The sequence below is a fragment of the Mus pahari genome, chromosome 5 (assembly GCF_900095145.1).
Source record: "Mus pahari chromosome 5, PAHARI_EIJ_v1.1, whole genome shotgun sequence".
NCBI lineage: Eukaryota > Metazoa > Chordata > Mammalia > Rodentia > Muridae > Mus > Mus pahari.
The window spans coordinates 131630256-131653006 of NC_034594.1; the positions used below are offsets into that span (position 1 = coordinate 131630256).

General features: G+C 41.1%; 1 protein-coding gene across 1 annotated transcript in view; it reads right to left on the reverse strand.

The window, feature by feature from the left end:
* The window catches only part of Pappa2 (pappalysin 2), a 238200-nt gene that overhangs the window by 19662 nt on the left and 195787 nt on the right, over nt 1-22751 (reverse strand). The gene's annotated exons all lie outside the window — the stretch shown is intronic.

The following is a 22751-nucleotide window of genomic DNA, read 5'->3' on the forward strand; positions in this document are numbered from 1 at the left end:
GAGGAGGAGGAGGAGGAAGAGGAAGAGGAAGAGGAAGAAGAAGAAGAAGAAGAAGAAGAAGAAGAAGAAGAAGAAGAAGAAGAAGAAGAAGCATGAAGAAATAAAAGGAGAGAGATGGAGGGCTGGGAAGATGGTTCCATGGGTAAGAATGCTTGGTGCATGAACATGGGGGCCTGAGCTGAAATCTCTAGCACTCATGTAGAAAGCCAGGCATGACCACAAGAGCCTATAGTCCTAGTTCTGTGAGCTTCAGAGGCAGGGGAATGCTTAGGGCTTAGTGGTATTCCTAATGGTTTCCTGCCTATAGTAGCTTTGAGACATATAGTTCCAGGTTCAGTGAGAAACATTTTCTCAAAAACATGTGGTGGAGAATGGTAGAGAATGATGCTGACAGTTCCTCTGGCTTCCATGTAAACAGAGGAGGGGGTAGAGGAAGAGGGAAAAGGAGAGGGAGGGGGACAAGGAGGAAGAGAAGAAATAAAAATGATGATGATGATGATGATGATACAGGAAGTAAGTCGCAGAGGTTAAAAAGATCTATGTCTTCTGCTATTCTGCACCAAGCTTGTCTGGACAGGTCTAGCTATCAGGATGGTCACACTGTATAATATCAGAGTGAATGAACAAGAAGTCTGTAGGAACTCACATTTTAACTACCATGTCCTCAAGGTCACAGAGGTCTCCAAAGACAGAGATCATTCCTGGAAATCAAATAGCATTCAGACATGCATCACCAAGTTTAATATTTCCAACATTAGACGACCTTGGTTAAAACTAATCTCATTTTTTAATTAGTCCTCATATCGCCTGGTGAGGCAGATTAATATGCTCATCCATATTCCACTGATGAGGAAAATGAGACAAAAGGCCATGCCCCAAGGTCACTTGGGGAATGAGCAACAGAGGTGAAAATTAAACTTAAGCATTCCAACAGCAAGGGTGAGGACATTGTGGAATAGGCTTTATCTGTGTTTGTTCAAGGTTTTTCATGTCTGCACAATGCAGATCCCATTTACTATCAGATTTAGATAATATAAATATAAAATACTTATTCTAGTTCAGAGCCACAATATTCCACTTGTAGTGAATAGGGAGATTTACCAAAGACAAGCACAGCTGACCAAAATAAGTATGACACAGGAAAATGGGAATGTTAACATTTATATCAATTGATATTCAATTTAACTGAAGTTATAGAAGACTGTCTATGCCTGGCACTCTCTAGAAGCTGGTTTAACCAGATGTTCAAAATAGGCAGGGGAAGAAAAAGCACACATCTCCAACTGACTAAGTAAGAGCCAGGACTTCTTGTTCCTGCATAGAAGGAGTTCAAGCACTGGGTTGAGGACCTCCTGGCTGTGTTTTTTGCTTGGTTTGTTTGTTTGTATTGAGGGGGTATTGGTTCATTGTTGCTTGTTTGTTTTTGTCTAAACTGTTATCAGTATGCAGTATGACAAATGAGACCATGGTATTTGAATCCATCAACCTCTTTTTTCAATCCAGTTGACTTTATCTTCAACACTGCTCATCCTCATACTTAACTACCAATGTTCACCAACCAGGAGATGAACATTGTATTGCTCCATCAGTTCAGGAAAGAGATGACAGTTTTCCACAATCTAAATCGTAAATTGGTAAATTACAAATCATATCACCTCCTCTCTTGCTGAGTCTTTTAATGCTCAACAGCTGTCTGAGTGCATAACAGTATTATGTTTCTTGCCACACTTAGAGTGGGCTTATGACCACTGGGAAAACATAAATTATGAGATATTTTTTGGTTAATAAGCATGTGATTATGTGTGCCCTTTCTGTTCTTTGTCTGTCTAGAGGTAACCATGGAGACAATGTGGAGAAGGTGAAAGAGTAAGGTAGATGGGTGGTTGCTCTAGAGTAACACTGGACATTACATGATTGAGAAGCTAATTCTTTAATTTTTTAAATGAAAGAATTTGGTGTCATAAGTGGGGTGCTATCATAATAAAATACTGAAATGTGACTTGGATCTCAGATGGAGCAACAACAAAAAGTAAAGTTGTTTGAGGAAATAAGAAAATAAGTTACTTATTTAGGAAGCTGTTAAGTATTTAAACAAAACATTCCTTACAGATTTTATTTTTGTTTTTGCTGGTGTTGTCGTTTGTATGTGAAATAAATCATAAGTGTTTAAACACCAAGATCAGAATATTTACTGAAACCTATTGGTTTAAGTGAAGAGTCTTTTTTACAAATATCGCTAGGGTTAGTGAGTGGTTACTACTTTCATTTGATAAAGAACTACAATAAAAAGGATATCAGACAAGGTCACTGCATAGCCAGCAGAACTGACTACATAACAGACAGCAGAAATTCCACAGTTGTTCCTATTGAAAAAAAATAAAGCTGTTTCTCAGCTTCAGCTGGTAAGAGCAAAAACTGATTACAGTAGTGCCTGTATAACAATATTGTGGTATGCTGGCATTAGGATGCCTATAGCATACAAGTGGTGCAGACACTCAATTCTTTTCAGTAAAATGATATAGTATTATTCACAATTTCTAACAAAATGTAAGTGATCTAAAAGCAGTTGTTATGTGATATTATTTAGAGACTTGTAGTAAGAAAAGAGCTACGAATGCTAATTACAGATACAGTGTTTTGTGGAGTATTTTTTGTGCCAGCTACTTAAATCCAGGTTGTGAAACTCCCAGGTATGGATGGTCAAACACAATGCTTTGTTTTGGCAAGGCCACCTAAGACAAGCTAAGACAACACCAGGGAGGCAGGGGACATGGAAGTCAAAGGCAGTTATATACACCAGTTATTACAACCTTTAATCAGGTAAAAGCAACCTATTGGAGAACATTGCAACTAAGAAAATGACTCCTAGAAATGACACCCAAAATTTACACCTCAAATGACATCTAAATGACAGAAGCTCAGAATACACTCATAGAAGTGGCCAAGAGTCTGAAAGACTTGAGAGTTCTGCTCTTAGCAAACGGATCTGAGCAGAAGTAAATACATACAAATTCATAAAGTCTGTGAGAAGCATGCTGTCAACATCACTCTCAGTGTGGTGTCAACATCATTCTCAGTATGGATGAAGAAGAAGCCTTCTGGATGGAGAATGTAGAAAAGAACGTAGGCCTGTCATGGTGCTGCTATGGGCTTACCCACTTCGGTTTGCTCAGCCTGATCTCTTATTGAACCTAGAGCTACCAGCTCAGAGAGGGCACCAACCTCAATGGACTAGGCCTTCCCTCATAGATCATTAATTTTAAAAATGCCTTATAACCAGATCTAATAGTGGTGTTTATTCAATTGAGGTTTTTTTTTTCCATTCTGAAAACATGAGCTTGTGTCAAGCTGACATAAAACTATTCAGGACATAAATATATACACTTTTAATATTTTAAAAGTTTTATTACTTTAACTTGTGAATTTTTTTCAATTTCACACAACCCACTTACCTCTTCCTTTCTCCCACTCACTTTCTGGATGGAGTCTCTCAATAAAGGCCCTTTCAATTTAAAAAAAAAAAAAAAAAAAAGAACGTAGGCCTGTTTGAGATCTACCAGGAGAGAGCAGATTGCAAGCATTGCTCAGATTTCCCCAAAGGAATGTTCATCAATGCTCCCTTTATGTGACCAAAGGGGATAAAGGGAAGGGATGGGCTTCCAAGGCAGCTGAGGCTGGAGCCAAGAACCATGAAGAATGACCCACAGCCACTGGAAGCTACACCCAGGGACCACTAACAAGTTACTACCAGAGGAGCAGCGTCTGCTCTCGCAGCACAGGCCTTTTGTAACGGCTGCTCTGCATATTTCAGAATTGCTATGGATCAGTGACTTTTATGTGCGTCTCTCTTCTCCCCTTGAACGGGAATGTTTATTGTATTCGTCTCCTTTCTGCTCCACTTTGTACCTAGGGCAAGTGAGATGTGGCAAGTTTGTGATTTTGCACTCCAGATTAAGAAAAGTTACATCACGACCTGGCATACATTTCAGGTTCAGAATCCAAACCCGATGGTCACCTTCTATAATGTCTTGGCATGAGACACAGTGTGTATAGAATACAATCAATATGTTTGACAAGAGAGGCTGAGGAGTTTTAGTTCATAGTTGTTTCCATTTGCATTTTCTTTGTTGTGACTTCGATACAGTTAGCAATGTCTACTACTTCCTTCTCCTATCTTTGGACCCAAGCACAGGATCAACTTAGACCAATGAATGATGAATGTATAGGATATACATCGCACTCAATCAAAGACTTTTACTGGGTTAGCAGTACCCCTTTTTCTTCCCAAGATATCTCAGATTATAACATAGCTGCTGACCCTGAAATTCTAGTTCCTGGGTCCCTTAGAAGGAGACCTAGAACACATTATTCAACCTTCAGGAGCAGAAGCAAGAACAACGCTTTGTTTCTAAGACACGGATATTAGTGGAATACTTACTATGCAACATTTTAACATAAGATAACTATGTGCCATTTCCTGTCATCTCTTTGAACTTCCATATGTTCGAATGGATCTTTCAGGTCCACATCTATGATACCTCTTATAGATCCATGTCGATAAGACCTTCATCAAGTGATTGGGTGAATTTTTTTTGCCTTCTTCTCTGTATTTCTATACAACTTGTCTCACTTCATTGTATTACTACCCTTGGGTAGCAATCTGATTTTATAAAATCTCTATTGGATACTTGTGCTGGGAAATCATAGATCTCTTTGTATAATCATAATCTCAGGACATAATGGGCACTTATAAAATAAAATCTTGAATGAAGACATTAATAAATGTTCCTGAAGAGGTGACCATAGTTTTGTTACTACAGAAAGGACGCTATGCTGTATATGCTCTACTGTACATCTTAGTCATTGAGGACAGGATCAAAAATGTGCTCACTGTAAAATGTGATGAGGTTCATACAAAAAAAAAAGAAAGGCAGAAAAAAATCTTTGGTATGTGTGTTGGAATTTGGAGCCCTGCTTTCTGTAGCTAAACTTAGAAAGGTGGGGAGATACTTCCCATGCATGAAGCATTGTACATTCCTGGGTTAGAACATGTTTTCTTTGGGGGTTGTTGTGGTTTCTTTCTTTCTTTCCTTTTTTCATTTTTCCAGCATTGCAAGCATGGGTGTTTACAATGACAACAATGAAAGCACAAGGCTGGCCCAGTATGAACCAGGAGAGAATTTATAAATGTAGTGGGAGGTAGAGAGTGGAGAAATAGGGTGGGTGGGGGCAGAGGGAGAGGGGAGAAAGAAAAACTATAGTTGCCAGGAGTTGAAATGAAGAAAATGCCATGGGTGACACACGGCTGGCACTGTGGGTAGTGACATCTGCTCTCAGTGAGGATTCCCAGGCTGTGTGTGCATTGTGTGCATGTGTGAATGTAAGGAAACACTAAGCCCTTTGCTGTAAGAAACCTGCTGTTGGCTCTGGCCTCCCTAGTCTGAAATGCTGTCTCAGAGTCAGCCTCTCACTGTGGGTTAGATCTCCAGGCAACTTACTCTTGCAAAGTATATTGGAGGCTATATTGTGGAAAGAAAACAAGTCTGAGAGAAGCCACAGGGACACTTTTGACACTTTAGAATCTTTCTCCTGCATGGCCTGATCTCAGGTAGGAGTGAAAGTTACCTATAAAGTCAAAGAGGTGATAGAGGGTGGACTGGAAAGATAATGATGCAGGTTCACTAGGCTAGAGGTTTTGCAACATGACAGGCAAAAAGTCTGTGTTTGCAAAATTGATGTGTAGGGCTTGTATTGGGCTCGGGTGAGCAGCGTTCAGAGATTCACGTTTGTCTTCTGATTACTCTGCTTAGGGAAATGGAGGCAAAGCAAAGTGCAGGAATCCTCTAAAGTCTGGAGCATGCTTAAGGGTAGCTGCCAAAGGAAGGTAGCCTCTAGCTGTTGGGCTGGTGCTGGGAGACAAGCTTCAGGTTTGAGTTGTTAGCCTACTTAATCAAGGACAGAACACTCAACTGTGTGCCTACACATGGAAATGTGGAGCCAAAGAGATGCAAAACGTAGTTCTATGCTGCTGGCCTGAAAGAAACCAGACTGAATTACAAGAGCTATGTAAGGCTTCTGTTTCTCTATTCTATCTATGCACGTCTCCAAACATGGACCCTGCGTTCTTGGTGGTACCCACCACTAAGCTGCCCACAGACTATGTCATATGAAGGGTTACTATGTCTTTCTACTTGAGTTTGCTTCAGAAGGTTTTTAGTACATGGGGTGTAACTATGCTAATTGTATACATATGTGCAGTGTCTTAGTGTCCACAAACACTATCATGAGTGGTATCTCACTTAACAGTCAAAAGAATTGTATGTATCAAGCAGGGGAGACATTTGCCTTCTTTATGAGCTAAATAACTTTATGTGCCCAGGAAAAGAAAGGCCTTCTCTGAGCCTTGATCTGCTTTCTCTAGGGCACGAAACGCTGTCAAAGAGCTGAAAAGACAGCGAGAGTCCAAATTTCATCTACTCCCAAATTCACAGTACAGGAAGATGCTGCCCATAGGCTTAACAAAAAAGAATTTGGTAGAAGACTGTCTTAAATGAGTCATAAAGCTGCAGGCTTCTCAGTAATTTCCCCATTCATGTGTGAGTAATGTGTTCCTTTTACCACAATTGTCAAGCTACTTTTTAATCCTTATCCAGCTGCTGTTTTCCTCTTCAATCCACGATGCTCTTAACTTCTTACTTAACTCATTAGCTAGCTGAAAAATGATGGGTGAGTACAGTATGCCAGTCCTTATGTCACTGCCATAACAACTCGATATTTGACAGTGGAGACAAATAAACATCTACTCCTGGAGCTTCTATGGGAATAGGGGTGATCAAAACAAACACACACACACACACACACACACACAGTAAATGAGAATGCAATGAATCTATTAAGAAATAGTGGCTATGTAAAGGAATCAAGAGGGTTATGTGGTAGGGGATTTGCAGTGGAAGATGTAGGGGAGGTAGGACAATTGTTACTTTCAATGAAATGGTCAGAGGGACAATATTTGAAGGGGATATGCAAGCCACAACAAAGACACCCAGTTTTACTCTGTAGAACTGAAAAACCTGGAGGTTAATTTTTATCGTTAACTTGACACAATATTGAAGCACCTGGGAATGTACTCTCAACTGAAGTTCTGGCTCCATCAGAGCAGCCTATGGCCATGCCTTGATCAATGATTGAAAAGGGAGGACTCAGTCCACTAAGGGCGACATCATCCTTAAACAGGTGGGCATAGGCTGCATACTAAAGATAATTGAGCATGTGCCAAAGAACAAGCCAATAAGCAGCATTTCTCTATGTTTTCTGCTTTAGTTGCTGTTTAAGTTCCATCATTGATCTCCCACAATCAGGACTGTTACATGGAAGTATAAGTAAACTGCCCCCCCAAGCTGTTCTGATCAGAGTGTTTAATAGAAAGCAAACTTTAAGTAGGAGTGGGGTAGACTAGCTGTGAAATTGTTTGCATTTTAATAGTGTGTTCTGGAGACTACTTAAAACATATCACTGGGCAGCTGAGGTAGGCGTGAGAAGAGTCAGGAAGTGGGGATGATGATGGTGGTGGAAGAGCTGGGGAGGCTACAAATGGGTTACTTTGTGGATATTTTTAATAGCAGAGTTAATAGGATTACTGAATAAATTGGATGTGAATGGTAACAGAAAAAGAGTTAAAGTAGCATTGAGATTTTTGTTCTGAGCAACTAGACAGAGGAACTTGCCATGAACAGAAATAGGAAACTACACAGAGAAATACCATGAATTCTTGGATCCAATTGGAAACCCTACAAACCTTACTTGCAGTTATTTTAACTTTCTTCCCTATTGATTCAGAGGCTATGGTAGTGTAATTCCTTCTACCTACCCCTGTTTATTATGGGTCCTTGCTGGAGTGGGAGAGAGCCTGCATCCAGCCAGAGTTCCTGTGCTCTGGGCAGGAGGACACAGGAGGACTGCTGGATGCTTTCCACATGGCCCTGGGTGGGCATCTGGCTGTGGGAAGCCACTGACCCCACATGGCGGGGGAGGGACAAGGGGTATCCCCTGGCCCCAGGTTCTCAGTTTCTGGCATCCCACATTGGATATGGCAGAGGAGCTGAGAACAGAATAAGGGCCCTGGGGTGGCACTAGGCCTTGGAGATATGGGAAGAGAGGGCAGGGGGAAAGAAGGGGCACTGGGTGGTTCGAATGCAGGCAAGAGTCTTTGGTCCAGTCCGTGTCTGGAGCACAGGAAGGCCTTCTGACAGGAGGTTAGAAGCTGCTCATTAGAAGAAAGTCTATCCCATCATGCAAGCACATTGGGCCTTGATGAGCAGAGACAGTCTATGGTTTTAGAGCTTTATTGTAGAAAGGCAGGGGGANAGAGAGAGAGAGAGAGAGAGAGAGAGAGAGAGAGAGAGAGAGAGAGAGAGAGCAGCCATGGCCATGTGGAGAGAGGGGAGAAAGGAAAGACAGAAAAGGAGCTAGAGAATAAGAAAGGTGAAAGCTTAAAGAGAGAGGTAAAAGCTTAGAGAGTGAAAGAGCTGAGAGAAAGAGGAGGGGCCAAGCAGCCCCTCTTGTAGTGGGCTTGTTATCTTGCTGTTGTGAGGAGGAGTCTAGCCAGAAGGCCAGAAGCTTGAGACATTGTGTATGTGCCTGCTAGCCGCATGCTTCTCCTGTGGAGGCTGTGGGGGTGGTAACTTCGACAAGAGCCAGGGGTCCAGGAGACATGAGGGAACGCCTTCTGTCCCATGTACGTGAAAATTATCATCACCGGGTTTCACCAGGGTTCAAGAACTCAACTCGACTGGAGACCAAGCTGTCTGTGCATAGCCCATTGCCCCACAGGTCCTTATGTCCTCAACCGCATCATCTTCAAAGCCAACAATATTCCCAGCTCCTCCTGTCAAAATTCTTCTACTCGTCACTAGACACCACTCTTTACTCAGATCACTGCCACTTGTATTGTAGGAAGTAATGTTTTGTTCTATTTTTTTCATTTTCTTCTTTATTTTTTGATTTATTGCTTGCCATGAATTCTGTTGATTGCTCTACAAGATTCTCTGAGATTTCAGGGAATGCATAAACCCATGGATCTCTTGTTACATGTCAACTTTTTGTCTATTCTGCTGCATTTAAGTAGTGCCATGTATGATCCTCCAAACTGTCTTGTTTTCTGTTTTTTAATGAAGACCACATCTCTAAAAATACTCCGTCCCTTTTATCTGTTTTGCCTCTTACATTCTTCCTTGACCTCGCATGACCTCTGCCTGCATGAGCTCATCCTTTGTCTCCATGAGCTCATTCTCTGCCTGCATGAGCTCATCCTCTGTCTCTATGAGCTCATCTTAGCTCATCCTCCTCTGCATGAGCTCATCCTATGTCTCCATGAGCTCATCTTAGCTCATCCTCTTCTGCATGAGCTCATCTTCTGTCTGTATGAGCTCATCCTGTCTGCATGAGCTCATCCTCCTCTGAATGAGCTCATCCTCTGTCTGCATGAGTTCATCCTCTGTCTGCATGAGCTCATCTTATGTCTGTATGAGCTCATCCTCCTCTGCATGAGCTCATCCTCCTCTGTGTCAGTTGCCTTCCTCACTTTCAGTATCTCTCAACATAAGTCACTATGTTATTGAGCTTCAGAATTTTTATTTCAAATTTGCTGAACTTATTCTGAACTCAAGCTACTGTTTTTTTGTAAGTCTGACTCATTTCCTTTATAAAGGTTAATAGCAATACTGGGGAGTTTATTATTATTATATTACTTCTTTCTGACTGTATTTCTCATGTCCTATCTCGACCCTCATCATCTATCTCTTGAAACAGTTTCCTAACTATACCTTTGGTTTTTCTCCACATGAGCTTTATATCTAAAATTGTACAGCATCTGATCTCGTCATTTCTTGGTGAGAAAGTGTATGACTACTAAGTTTTCAGAATAAAGTCTATATCGCAAGACCCTTCCTAACCTGGCCCCTGTCTCCTTAGTTGTGCCTGAGCCTCCATATGCAAACATTCTAATACATCTATAAATATCTCATACATTTTCATATCCTAGTGCTCCCCACTCATATTCTTTTGCTGCCTGTGTGCTTTGTGCTTTGTATCCAACCAGTGAGGTTGCCATATCCGTTAAGGCTACTTGCAAGTGGTAATTGCTAAGAACACTTCAAGAACCATGCCAAGAACCTGCTTCTGGCTTGATCCACACATGCAATGTCCATTTTCCCTCTGGGGAACTTCACCCATAGCTCTACATCAGGATGAGTAGGGATTCTGAGTAGGTGGGGCCCTGATTCCTTTAACCTTATCTCCTAGGATCTAATACTCTACACAGTCAATAAGTTTTCCCTGAGTTATTAGTCCTCCACATTTAATATCTATTCTAGAGTTATTCAGCTTGAACAGATTTCTGCGTGGTTCTATGCAGAAGTAAGAACTTAGAAATACAAAAAAAAGAAATATGCCAAATAGTGGGCACTCTCTCTGCTAGCTGCCTCTTCTTCACCCCTATGGGCATCAACTCTTCATAAGGGAAGAGTTATAGCTCAGTGATCACTAAGCAGCTGCTACACCAAGGCTGAGAGTTGGAAATGTGAGACTAACTGAACTTGTTTTCAAATCTGCTCCTTCCAGAAACCTCACTAAATGGTAGAGATGGTTGATGATGATGATGATGATGTACAAAATCTCAATGAAAAATGAGTACTACAAAGACATTAGAAGATGATGTTTGTACTGGCTGGTTTTCTGTGTCAACTTGACACAAGCGGGAGTTATCACAGAGAAAGGAGCTTCAGTTGGGGAAATGCCTCCATGAGATCTGGCTGTGGGGCACTTTCTCAATTAGTGATCAAGGGGTAGGGCCCATTGTAGGTGGTACCATCTCTGGGCTGGTAGTCTTGGGTTCTATAAGAAAGCAAGCTGAGCAAGCCAGGGGAAGCAAGTCACATCCTTCCGTGGCCTCTGCATCTGCTCCTGCTTCCTGACCTGCTTGAGTTCCTTTGGTGATGAAGAGCAATGTGGAAGTGTAAGTTGAATAAAGCCTCCTCAACTTGCTTCTTGGTCATGATGTTTGTGCAGGAATAGAAACCGTGACTAAGACAATGAAGAACTTCACAATTAGGAAATCAGAAAACAAATGAATGAGTGATAACTGATGCATTAGGTTCAAGAAAAGCAGAAAGCTAAATGTTCACAATGTCATGAGTCCCAGAAAGTTCAGGTGCCTGGGAAGGCAAGTCCATGCATGTGAACGTTCATGACCTGAGAAAGCAGGGCCACTTGTGTGCATGATCCCATGTATGTGTGATGGGGTCAGAGCCCACTGTCACCTTATAATAGGAGGTCTTCACTATGCTAAGGAAAATCTAGCCTCAGATAGAGTGGTTGGGGTCAGGGGTCAGAGGACCAGGCATTGGTAGTCTTCCCAAACAGCTAGGGAGTACTAGCAGCCTTTCAAACTTAGTTCATGTGCTTCTTCTATAACATTAAAAAAACAGTCAAAGTGTAAGAAATAAGTATATCTGATGTGGTTGAGGCTAAGATTAAAATCTATTAATTAGGATCTCAAATATGTACTCTTCCTACTACAAATGATGTTTGCTGCAGTTTGTAAATACACATAATCAGCTTAGAAGTGCCATTTTCTATCTTTATTTCACTGCTGAATTAGTCCAAAGAGGAGATATATAAACACTTGTATACCTGCATGGAATTTATATACTTAAGATAATTTATATATTTAAAATGAAGTATAAGAAACTGAACAGGCTTCCCCATAGGACTTACTTACTGTGATAAACATTTAATAAAGTGATTCAATATAAAGTTATCTATTTTATTAGGATGAGCTAGAAATTCAGTTACATGGATTTTCTAGAAAAATTAACATATGATCATTTTTAACAAATGCTATGCCCAGTAACCATGATAGTGAGTTTGAAATGATCAATATCTCACAGGATTTGTGAATATTTTCAATGACTTCATTTGCATCCTGGTCAGAATGTGTTTAATAGACATTTTAATGCACAATTCTTCACATAGCAAAGTCCCAGTGAGAAACAAGAGAGGATCGAGCTATTTATAAATACAATGGTTACTGCTAATGCTTACATCAGAATAATTGTTCAGAAGCAGCAGAAAGCTATATCAGAAGGAAGAAGAGAGCATTTCTGTTGATGAACATATGGTAGATAAGGCCTCTATCAATCATTTGATAATCCAGTGGTTCCCAACATTCCTAATGCTGTACAACAGAGCTCCTTATGTTGGAGTGACACCCCCAACCATAAAATTATTCTCATTGCTACTTCATAACTGTTATTTTGCTACTGTTATGAATCGCAATGTAAATATCTAATCTGCGGGATATCTGATGTACAACAGCTTGGTCCTGACCCACAGGTTTCAAACCATTGTGCTAATCTGTGACCTTGGCTTAAACACTGAAGGGCAGTGAAGGAAAAGCAGAGAGTACATTAGACAAAGGGTGGGGTGAAAGACAGCAAGAAGGAAAACCCCTGCTGTAAAAAGCAATGAACAGAGTGAGAAAGTGGCCCACCCAGGAAGCTGGGGACAAAAGAAGCAAACCACAGCCTGATAGAAAGCCCACCAGGCTGGCAGAGAGCGACTCTGGGAGAGTTTTGGACTAGCATAAACTCCTGTGCATGTTGTTAATCTAAGTGAGGTTTTACAATTTGCAAGGTTGTGCTTTTAATGTTTTACCCTTTTTTTAAAAAAAAAAAAGCAGGGAGAAAACCCAACAACAATGGTTTTAGCTTTCAAAGTGAAAACCTAGTCCCCATTAACGTTTGAAGTCTGATTTTTGGAGACTCCGGCTGGAGACTCTGAAGTTGAGCCCTGAACCGAACGGGACTCTGGACAAGCCCAAAGACATGCCTAGATTTTCAGGCTGCTGCAGATATTGCACAAAACTGGCAGAGAAACTCACAAACAAATCTCTTGAGGGGATTGGAATTTGGCAGCTAGCAAGCCTGGAAGACAGCTCAGGCTTAAGCTAATTTCCAATTCCTCTCTGGATTTTAACACGTCTAACACATCTTTAGATTTAGAGCTGCAACGACTACAGTATTCCAACCAGAAAGTAGTGACTGCCACTAGTTTCTAGGACACTGCCTTCCCAATCCAAACGATCATTTTATAATACCCTTCCTCTCATAGATCCTCACAGACTTAACAACAATTCAAAGTAAGCCCAGAGGATGAATCTTTGGAGAAAGAGGAATGATTAGTGGATCTGATTTTAAATGGCTGAGATATGGCAAAAAGAGTTTTAATTGCTGGCTACTACTTAAATAACAACATACAAGTAAGGAAGAAATAAGAGATGTTACCTTCGACATCATGCAGTGTACTTGCCCTAAAGTTGGAATAAAGTACCCAATCTTGTATCATAAATACAATTTATTTTTCCCCCTTTTAATGAGAAATTCATCAAGACAGACACTACAGAGGGTGTTCTATGAAGGATCAGGAGCAATTCCATGCATCTTTTTAAGTCCTTAACATGCTGTCTTAATACTATCAAGCCTTTGGCATGGGTTAAGAGGAAACTCTGCTACTGGTGATGAAAGGCATGCTACTGAAGGATGGTAATAGGGATAAATCTTACAGATAGGAAGGCTTGGGGGCCGGGCAGTCGAAGAGGTTTCTCTACAAAGCCAAGAAGTATAGAAATCAGATTTTGGACCATAGTGAGGGTACTTAGTATTGACATACCTACAGTTCTATGTTATTTTTCCACACCATACCAGAGGACCTTAAGGCTGAATGTGTAAGTTCCCTCGGGTGTTTGGTGAAAGTGATGGCTGGACCTTGGTCCCAGTCTCTGATTCAAAGGGGACAAGAGGCTTCCTGAGATGCTAATAAGCCTTCAGCTGTAGCAGCTGCCAGCCCATCCCTTGCATATATTGGAGTCCTTCACCTAGAGCAGCAGTTTTTGACCTTTTAATGCTGTGACCCTTTAATACAGCTCCTCACATTGTGGTGATCTACAACCATAAAATTGTTTTGTTGCTACTTCGTAAGTGTATTTTTGCTACTGTTATAGATCATAATATAAATATCTGATATGTAACCCCCAGAGAGGCCATGACCCACAGGATAAGAATCACTAATCCAGAAAGAAATCTCTCTTCTTGCTTTCTTAGAGGTAGGCCTAAGTCAGCTTCCACTTTTGCTGCCTTAAGAAATGTGGGCGACACTATATCCCTGGACACCCACACCTTTTAGAACAATGTGTTTTTACATTTACAACTGCACTGAGAGTGAGATTTTAGCTACTCACACTTTAGCTTCACATGCTAAAACAAGAACTGAAACGCACATGCATATGCACATGCACACACACTTATCTGATCCTAGAAAACAAGAGGACAGCAGTCTAATTAAACATGCAAAATTTTCTAGCAAAGGAGCCCACAGGATGGAAAAAGCCCATGATTCCTCTCAGACAGGCTAACCTGTCTCTTCCCTTCTCCCTACGTCCTCTGGGTGTCTCTTTGTGTGTGTGTGTGTGTGTGTGTGTGTGTGTGTGTGTGTGTGTGTGTGTGTGTATGAAGGCATTCTGTTCTCCCAAATAAAACACAGCCCCCAAACTTGTGCTTGCTAGGCAGATTTCAGAATTTCTACTTCTTCACAGGAGCAGTAGCATGCTATGCTTCCTTCCTAAACAAGGAAAATATAGTGCAATCAAAATTCAGTTTTCATGCTACTGTTCTCTACCTGGCAAACTGCATATTGGTCCATGCGTCCTGTGGAGTTAAAGCACGACCCAATGTCTGTGAGTGATAAAGAAGCCTGAGATACCAGGCACAGCTAACAGGAGTACCATCTGGAATATAAATAATAACAGGGAAGAAGAGCAAAGTCCAAGACAACAGAGGAGAAAGAGTCTGAGGAATGGGGCAGCAGATGGATCGAATTAGTGATGGAAGCACTGTTGGTATTCACTGCTAAAGGTGGAAAAACAGAACTGCTTTCCACCAATATTTCAGTCATACAGCCATGCCAGTGAAGTTAAATTGGTCCCCAGGGTCTTGTTTTTCCACTCCTAAATCCCTCTTATATAAATTCCTATAGAGGATACATTTAGGATAGTGACAGATAAAAAGTATCTCACCAGCTACTTAAAAAAAATTACAAATGTATTTACATGTAGCCATAGCATACTAGATTTAAAAAGCAATGGAATACCAAGTCATCCTTGGTGTTTGAGACAGGGAGACAATATTTTATCCTGTCAGAAAGAGCAGGAATATAGGCCTTTAAAACTCTGGGAAAACTAACTTGCCTTTTAAACACTTCTTTTTATAACCTTGTATAAAGGTTAACACTTCCAGGTTATTCCTGGACAGAGTCATGTTACATAGCTCACTCATTGTTCATGCGCATTATTTCCATTCTGCTAGGCTCTTGTGCAAGGTAATTACAAATTTTTCTCTATAGGAAATATTCAACAAATAAAACCTTTATATGAGCCATTTTTCTTCTCGGTTTAGGCTTAAAGATAATCTGCTATTTGGATTTCCCCTCAAGCATCACTAGCTAGATTTTTATACCATTGTAGTTGCCCTTGATGTACTCTGGACTTTCTAACCATTCTGAGGGCTAGACCTAAAGAGAAAATAGAAGCAGGCCAATCGGGGGTGGGGATGGGGATGATAAAAAGGTCTCAAGCTTTCTTCCTGCACTTACTTCAGTGATTGCTCTCGTGTCTCTAGCTGCATATGTAGCAGAAGATGGCCTAATCGGCCATCATTGGGAAAAGAGGCCCCTTGGTCTTGTAAACTTTATATGACCCAGCACAGGGGGAAGGCCAGGGCCAAGTAGTGGGAGTGGGTGGNTAGGGGAGCAGGGGTGGGGNGGGTATAGGGAACTTTNGNGATAGCATTTGAAATGTAAATAAAGAAAATAATAAATAAATAAATAAATAAATAAATAAATAAATAAAAATGGCACACACACACACACACACACACACACACACACACACACAGAGGAATAGAGGTGGCCTGGTCTCTACCCCAACTGAGACCAGAGTTTGCGGAGTTTTGTTTTTGTTTTTGTTTTAAGACAACTGTTACAGTCAAGCAATTCAGCCCTTCCTGGCTTATAAGTATTGTAGTCTTGACATTTTCTGCCAATGTTTCTGAGTTCTAGCCCTGACCTTTTTCAGTTTTATTTTGAGTGATTTTCTTCACTTGTCTGAGAAGTCCTGGAAGATATACCCTCTGTTCCCAAGATGTGAGGTAAATAGGATGTCTGCAATCATCTGCCCATGACTGAACTAACCTGACACTGTGATTCCTACATGTAGCTGGAGAATACCTGCAGGAAGGTCCCTGAGGTCTTTTGTCAAAAGGAAATTCTTAGATTTCATGCCAAGTATGATATAAAATAAAAAGGAGAACCCCAGAGTCTTTATTTTAAAGCCATTATGCCCATGTAGTCCTAATCCTGATTTTCAAGTAGCTCCTACATGAACCCACTGACTATGAAGTGTCTGTGGTTGAGGCACTACACATCCTGCTGTTGGACTGCACAGGCCTCCCCTTACCATGCAATTTGTAGCGATGATACTGAGGTGCCCTTCTTGGACTAAAACAGCATATCTGCTAAATTGAAGACGTGTTGTCTCTGACCAATCGTTTGTCTTGGAATATGACATTAGTCAAGGGGAGGAGTTGGAAAAATTTTGTTCTAGAACTTTCCATAGTGGAAAAATCAGACTTGCAGACATATGGTTATTTTTACTCAATTCTTTTTTCCCTTTGAAAATGGTCTATATCATTAGGCTTTTCTTCCACTCTTCTGAAAACCTCTTATTCCTTTAAGTATATCAAAGTGATAAATGGTATTACTCTAGCATCTTAGTGACTCTAAGTTCCAAAGAGTCTCATTAAACAGTCTTTGGCCTAACTTTCTTCACCCTGGCTTGTTTTCTACCATCTCAGTATATACGATTTAGAAACATAGGTATTTCTACCTTGTGCAAATTATCAGAACAAAGCACAACTATCTTTCTAAATGGCAGAAGCTGTTCAGTGTTAGTGACAAATGAAGTTCAGTGAGTCCTTACTGAACAAACGCACAACAGGTACATAGACATTCTTTTGCATGTTCCAACTCCCATCTCATAGTGCCATAGATCAAGTTTTCTCTTGTAGGCCAATGCCAGGATAGAAACATTAAATAAAATCTAGAACTGTCTTGAACTTATGATTAGGGAGGGCAGTATCTACAAGTTTTCACACAAAGCTCACCTTGTAAATCAGAAATCAAGAGGAAGCAAGAGGGCTTCTGCTTTTAAGGAGACCATGTAAGAGAAGAGCTGATGGGTGTAATGAGGACCCAGGTCTATCTAACAGGCAAAACATGCCCCAAAGAAAGGAAAATTCCCGCTTCTCTTGATTGATTCTGCTGGGGAGAGCCTCACATTTGGAAGGATGCATCTCCCAAATCATATCTCTCCATCTCTCCGCTCCCTTCCTCAGAAGAGCACCTAACAATATTAGATCAGTGTCTTTAAGAGATACCATGAAAGTGAGCAGAACCATGTCCCCCAAACTCCTAGTTTTGCAGCCAACTTGAAGCTTACACCTACTGGGTAAGCATGAAATAACTTTCTAAGCATCATGGCAGGTGTTCATGAAGGCAAGCATATGAACTTATAGAAGGAAGGCCAGTTACAATGTTGTGAGACTCCAACCAACTGTCAGAGGCTTTAGAGTATCCTAAGAATATCAATTGAGCATGGTTACCATGGTGACCTGTAGTACTATTCCTTGGGGATTATCACTATTATCATCCTTTAGCAGCTTATGCAACTTCTAACTATTGTTTATTTCACCTTAAAGAGAGTCAGAGAGGTGCTGCGCATAGCTAAGGATTGTAGTCAGAATTTGCACTTAATTTTCTTGTGGAGTGTATATGTGTACATGTGTGTATGTGTATACTTCTTCATGTATGTGAGTGTGAACAGATGTATACCCTGACATACATGTTAAGGTCAGAGGACAACCTGAGGGTTTTGTTATTGTCTTCCCCTGGCTTAAGACAGGGTTGCTTTGTTGTTCAAAATTGTGTTGTTCACAACTGCAGAAAAGAAGACCCATGAGCTTCCAATCTTCAGTCTCTATCTCTCAATTCTCCAGAAGAACACTGGAATTCCTAACACATGTTTGCATGTTCAGCCCTAGGTGGTTTCTTCACAATTACATGGCAAGTGCTTACCCAATGAACCATCTCCCCAGCTCCACATCTAATCATTCAAAACAAAACAAAACAAAACAAAATGGTACAACTCTACAGGAAACAATAAATACTTCAAGAGAGAATATCAGACACTACTCAGGAGATTGACCTTACAGGGATGCCCTTACAGGGATATATGATCACAGCAAAAGCAAAGCCAAAGGGTAAGTCAAGTTTAACCAGTCCATATAAATGACGTTAATAAGTTCTGTGGGAAAGCAGCAGGTAAATTCCTAGAGAGCTGTTCTCCATTTATGTCAGCAGTTCTCAACCTGTGGGCTGCAATACATTTGGGGATATGAAGGATTCTTTCACAGGGGTATCATATGTGATACCTTGAATATCAAATATTTCCAGTTATGAAGTACCAATGAAATAATTTTATGGTTTTGGGAGTCAACACAACATGAGGAACTGTATTAAATGGTCATACCATTAGGAAGGTTGAGAACCACTGATGTGAGTGGGCCTAGAACTGTGACCTTGGGCAAAACTGAAAATAGGCCTTTGTGAAAGGAAAAGAAAAAATTGGGTAAAAGAATGAGAGGGAACAGAGATGGAGAGGAAGAAGGAGGGAGGGAGGGAAGAGAGAGGGAGAGAGGGAAGAGAGAAGGAGGGAAGGAAGAGGGAGGGAGGGAGGGAGGGAGGGAAGAGAAAGGGACAGAGGGAGGTAAAGGAAGGAGGAAGGGAAGGAAGGAGGGAGGGAAGAAAGAATGAGAAAGGTAAAGAAAGGAGGGAGGGAAGAGGGCGAGGATCTGTTCTAAATGTACTTAAACTGTCTGATACTACAAAATTCAAGAGTAGAATGAAGACTTACTTCAACTTGTTACTTTACAGGGTGAGGGGAAAAGACACCTTTGCTTCTGTCTCTGCCTCAGTTCTCTCTCCTCTGCCCTCTCTTTATGCTAAATGGAATTTTATTAAACAAGAATCCAACAGAGTAAACATTATTTTACTAAACAGTTGTCATAGAATGTTTTAGGGAATGATTGTGTAAGCAGTAAATAAATTGACTCATTTCTTAGACAATAAATTGAGTTTCAGCTACTCCAGATATTGTGTTGAGTAGCTAGAGTGCAACAATGCAAAAGACAACATTTTCAGCCTACAGCTAGCTACAATGTGCTAAAACCCCAAAACTCATCAATGTTTCCCCTAAGCTAATAAGAAGTTAAAAGAAAAAAAAAAAAGAGTGCCAGAGTAGTTATATACCTTATACGGGATGGGAATGGTGGGTGTATGTTGGGTATTGAATATTCCAAGTAGAATAGGTTCCTGGAAAACACACTGAAGGATCTGCATTAGTTAGCATGGTGTAGAGACTCACCAAAGTGGTACTACTAACATTTGAGGCATCACAATATTTGGCTGTGGAAAGGTTACCAGCATCCTAGGCTTCTACCCATTAAATGCCAGTAGCTCCCTTCATTCACTTAGTGATGCCAAATAGTGAGGTGTGGGGTATAAAATTGATCTTAGCATATATATATATATATATATATATATATATATATATATATATATATGAAATTACCAGGTATGGAATAATATGGGACAAGACTGCTACATCCAAAGATGAAAAGAAAAGTTGGGAGGGTTAAATTTTTGTAAGACAATCTCTCTATGTAGGCCTGGCTGTCTTGGAGCTTCCAATGTAGATCGCACTGGCCTTGAGCTCACATAGATCCTCTTGTCGCTGCCTTATAAGTACTACATATAACACACACAGACACAAGCACAGACACAGACACAGACACACACACACACACACACACATACACACACACACACACACACACAGAGACAGAGACAGAGACAGAGAGATAGATGAGTGGGGTAGAGGGAGAGAGAGTATAATTATTTCTGAGCAAAGGGAGCTTCAATATAGGAATGCTCAGATTAGTAACTTTCTAGTCTCCTCCCTGGGTCTGGGATAGTGGTTCTTAGATTTGCACAGTGGCTTCTATAATTTCCTGCTGGTAAAGATAAAGATTGCTGCCCCCCCCCCCATAAAGCTTCTAAAGTAGTGGGTATAGGATGGACCTACGAAGGTACATTCTAATGAGTCCCCAGGTGATGACAAAGACATTAGTCAAGGTCAAGACCCAGAACCGCTGGTGTCAGTCAGAGAGTGTGGGGTTAGCAGTGCGTCAGGGGAAGCAAGCAGGGAGAAGCAAGCATTGATTCTTATGGCATCCTCAAAGAGAACACAGCTAAATAAGAAGCGCTGGATAATGGATCATTCTAGAGCGTCTGCTGGGGTCCAGGTCAGGGGAAAGGACAAGTGTGGAAAGCTCTGTATTGTAACCTTCTGGAAAGCACTGAAGCCAACCCCTGGCCCTGACATCCACCCTCGTACTGGAGATGATGCATAGAAACAGCAGAAGGGAACTCTCAGGATGTTTGATCTCTGTCCAGCTCCCTAAGCCCTCTGTCTGTTTATCTCCCTCTTTCCCTGGCCTCCTCTTCTCCCCATCACCCCCTGCCCAGTGGATGATTCACTGCCTCCCCTCGCTTCCCCACCCCACCCCACCACCATCTGTTTTTCTAATGATGGCAGAGGATGAGCTGTTCTGTTGGCCCTGCACCATAACACAGCACACTCCATGCTAGCATTAGCCCTCATGCATCCTCAGAATGCTGTTTTATGGGTAGCTTTTCCCCAGCAAGTTTTCTCTTAAACCCCACCCTTTCCTTTTCTCTGGTCTCGTGTGGATCCCAGTTTCTTAGAACTGGATCAAGAGACTCAGATACAGAGCAGAGGACTAACATGTATGCCTGCAAGCAGGTTGGGTGTGTTTGAAGGGATTGCTGGAAATCAATGGCAGTTAAAGGCGCTCTCTTTAGACACTCCAAGGAGCCAAAAATATCTGGGCAGGGCTGAAAAGTGGCTGATTGAATTCCAAAGAGAGGTTTGGATGAATAAATTTGCAGTGGATTGTGGGGAGTGGAGAAAGCCCTGAGCAAGTGAAGACCGGATGGATGTACGGTGTTGACATAGGGATGGATGTGGCAAAGCCGTCCTGGGAGAATCAAGGATGACTGTTGACTGTATATAGAAAATGGCCACCCTATCTTTCTCTTCCCTGATAACTATGCTCTTCAGAGACTCCCCTACAGAGTCTTGTCCTACTGAGATTAGCTAAGCCTGTCTCCTGATCCAGCCCTGCATTATAAATTCAGCCTCCTTGTTCAGCTGCAATAACCCATCTCTCTGTTGAATTCTATCTAGTAAGCATACTGAATGTCTCAGGGTGCTGCTGTTTCCCCATCAGAGATCTGAGCTGAGATGATCCCAATTTTTCTCTGGATCTACATGTGTCTGTCTGTCTGCCTGCCTGTTTGTGTGTCCATCTGTCTATCTATCTATCTATCTATCTATCTATCTATCTATCTATCTATCTATCTACCTATCTATCTATATCTATCTACCTATCTATCTATCTATCTATCTATCTATCTATCTATCTATCTATCTATCTATCTATCTATCTACATTTTTTTATACTTTCTCCACCTCAGCCAGAACCTTTCCACCTGGAGCCATGCTGGACAGGGCAGTGCCTGAACAAGAATATTTGTATCTGTCCCTGGCTGTTCCTAGGATTGGAGGGCCTATTTAATAGGCTATGTGTGTATTCTCCTTTTCAGTGTCAGAGTTCTTGGGCCAGTCTCTCTAGGCAATGCTCTGATTCATTTTAGACTCTTCTTTGTTAGGTTAAAGAAGTTACTGCACTACAAGTGACCCACTGACAGAAATCCACTATGGAAGAAGGAAGACAGAATTTCTTCTTTCACAGTAAAGATTTAGGTCAGACTACTCAATAGTTCAATATAGGTCGACATAGAAGTTCGCATAGATAGCAGCATGACCTTTCAGTTGATGCAAAGGAGGAAATCTGCAGACAAGTAGCCACAGTGACTGGAGTAATGTCTGCTCTGGGATTATACCTGCTATTCATGTAGAGGCAATTTTGGCCACAACTTCCATATATTTTTGTTTGGTAAAAAAATATTACACAGAGAATTTTTGTATTTACTTTAACTTAGAGTATGTATATGTATGGTATTATATAAATACATATGAATCTCAATTTTAAGCAAAGCCTGGTGACTTTTACCTACATATAACCCTGGCACTCGGGAGGCTGAAACAGGATGACCACAGATCTAGTCTGGACTATAATGGCTGCAGTATAATACCTTGTCTACACACACACACACACACACACACACACACACACACACACACACCAAAGATGGTTTTAGGCACTTCACTAACTGAACAAAATCGTCTATAGTAAAATCCTTATTTAACCAATTCCAAGGCATAGTTACATATCCCAAAGCCATAAATAATTCTGGCTTGTCTTTTAAGTGACTGAGATTTTACTAAAATAAAACTGAGTTCAGAAACCCTACATTCTGTAAATTTGGGACTGAGAGGCAACTACATTTAGGAAATTAAGGGAAGGAGAGAGGGATCA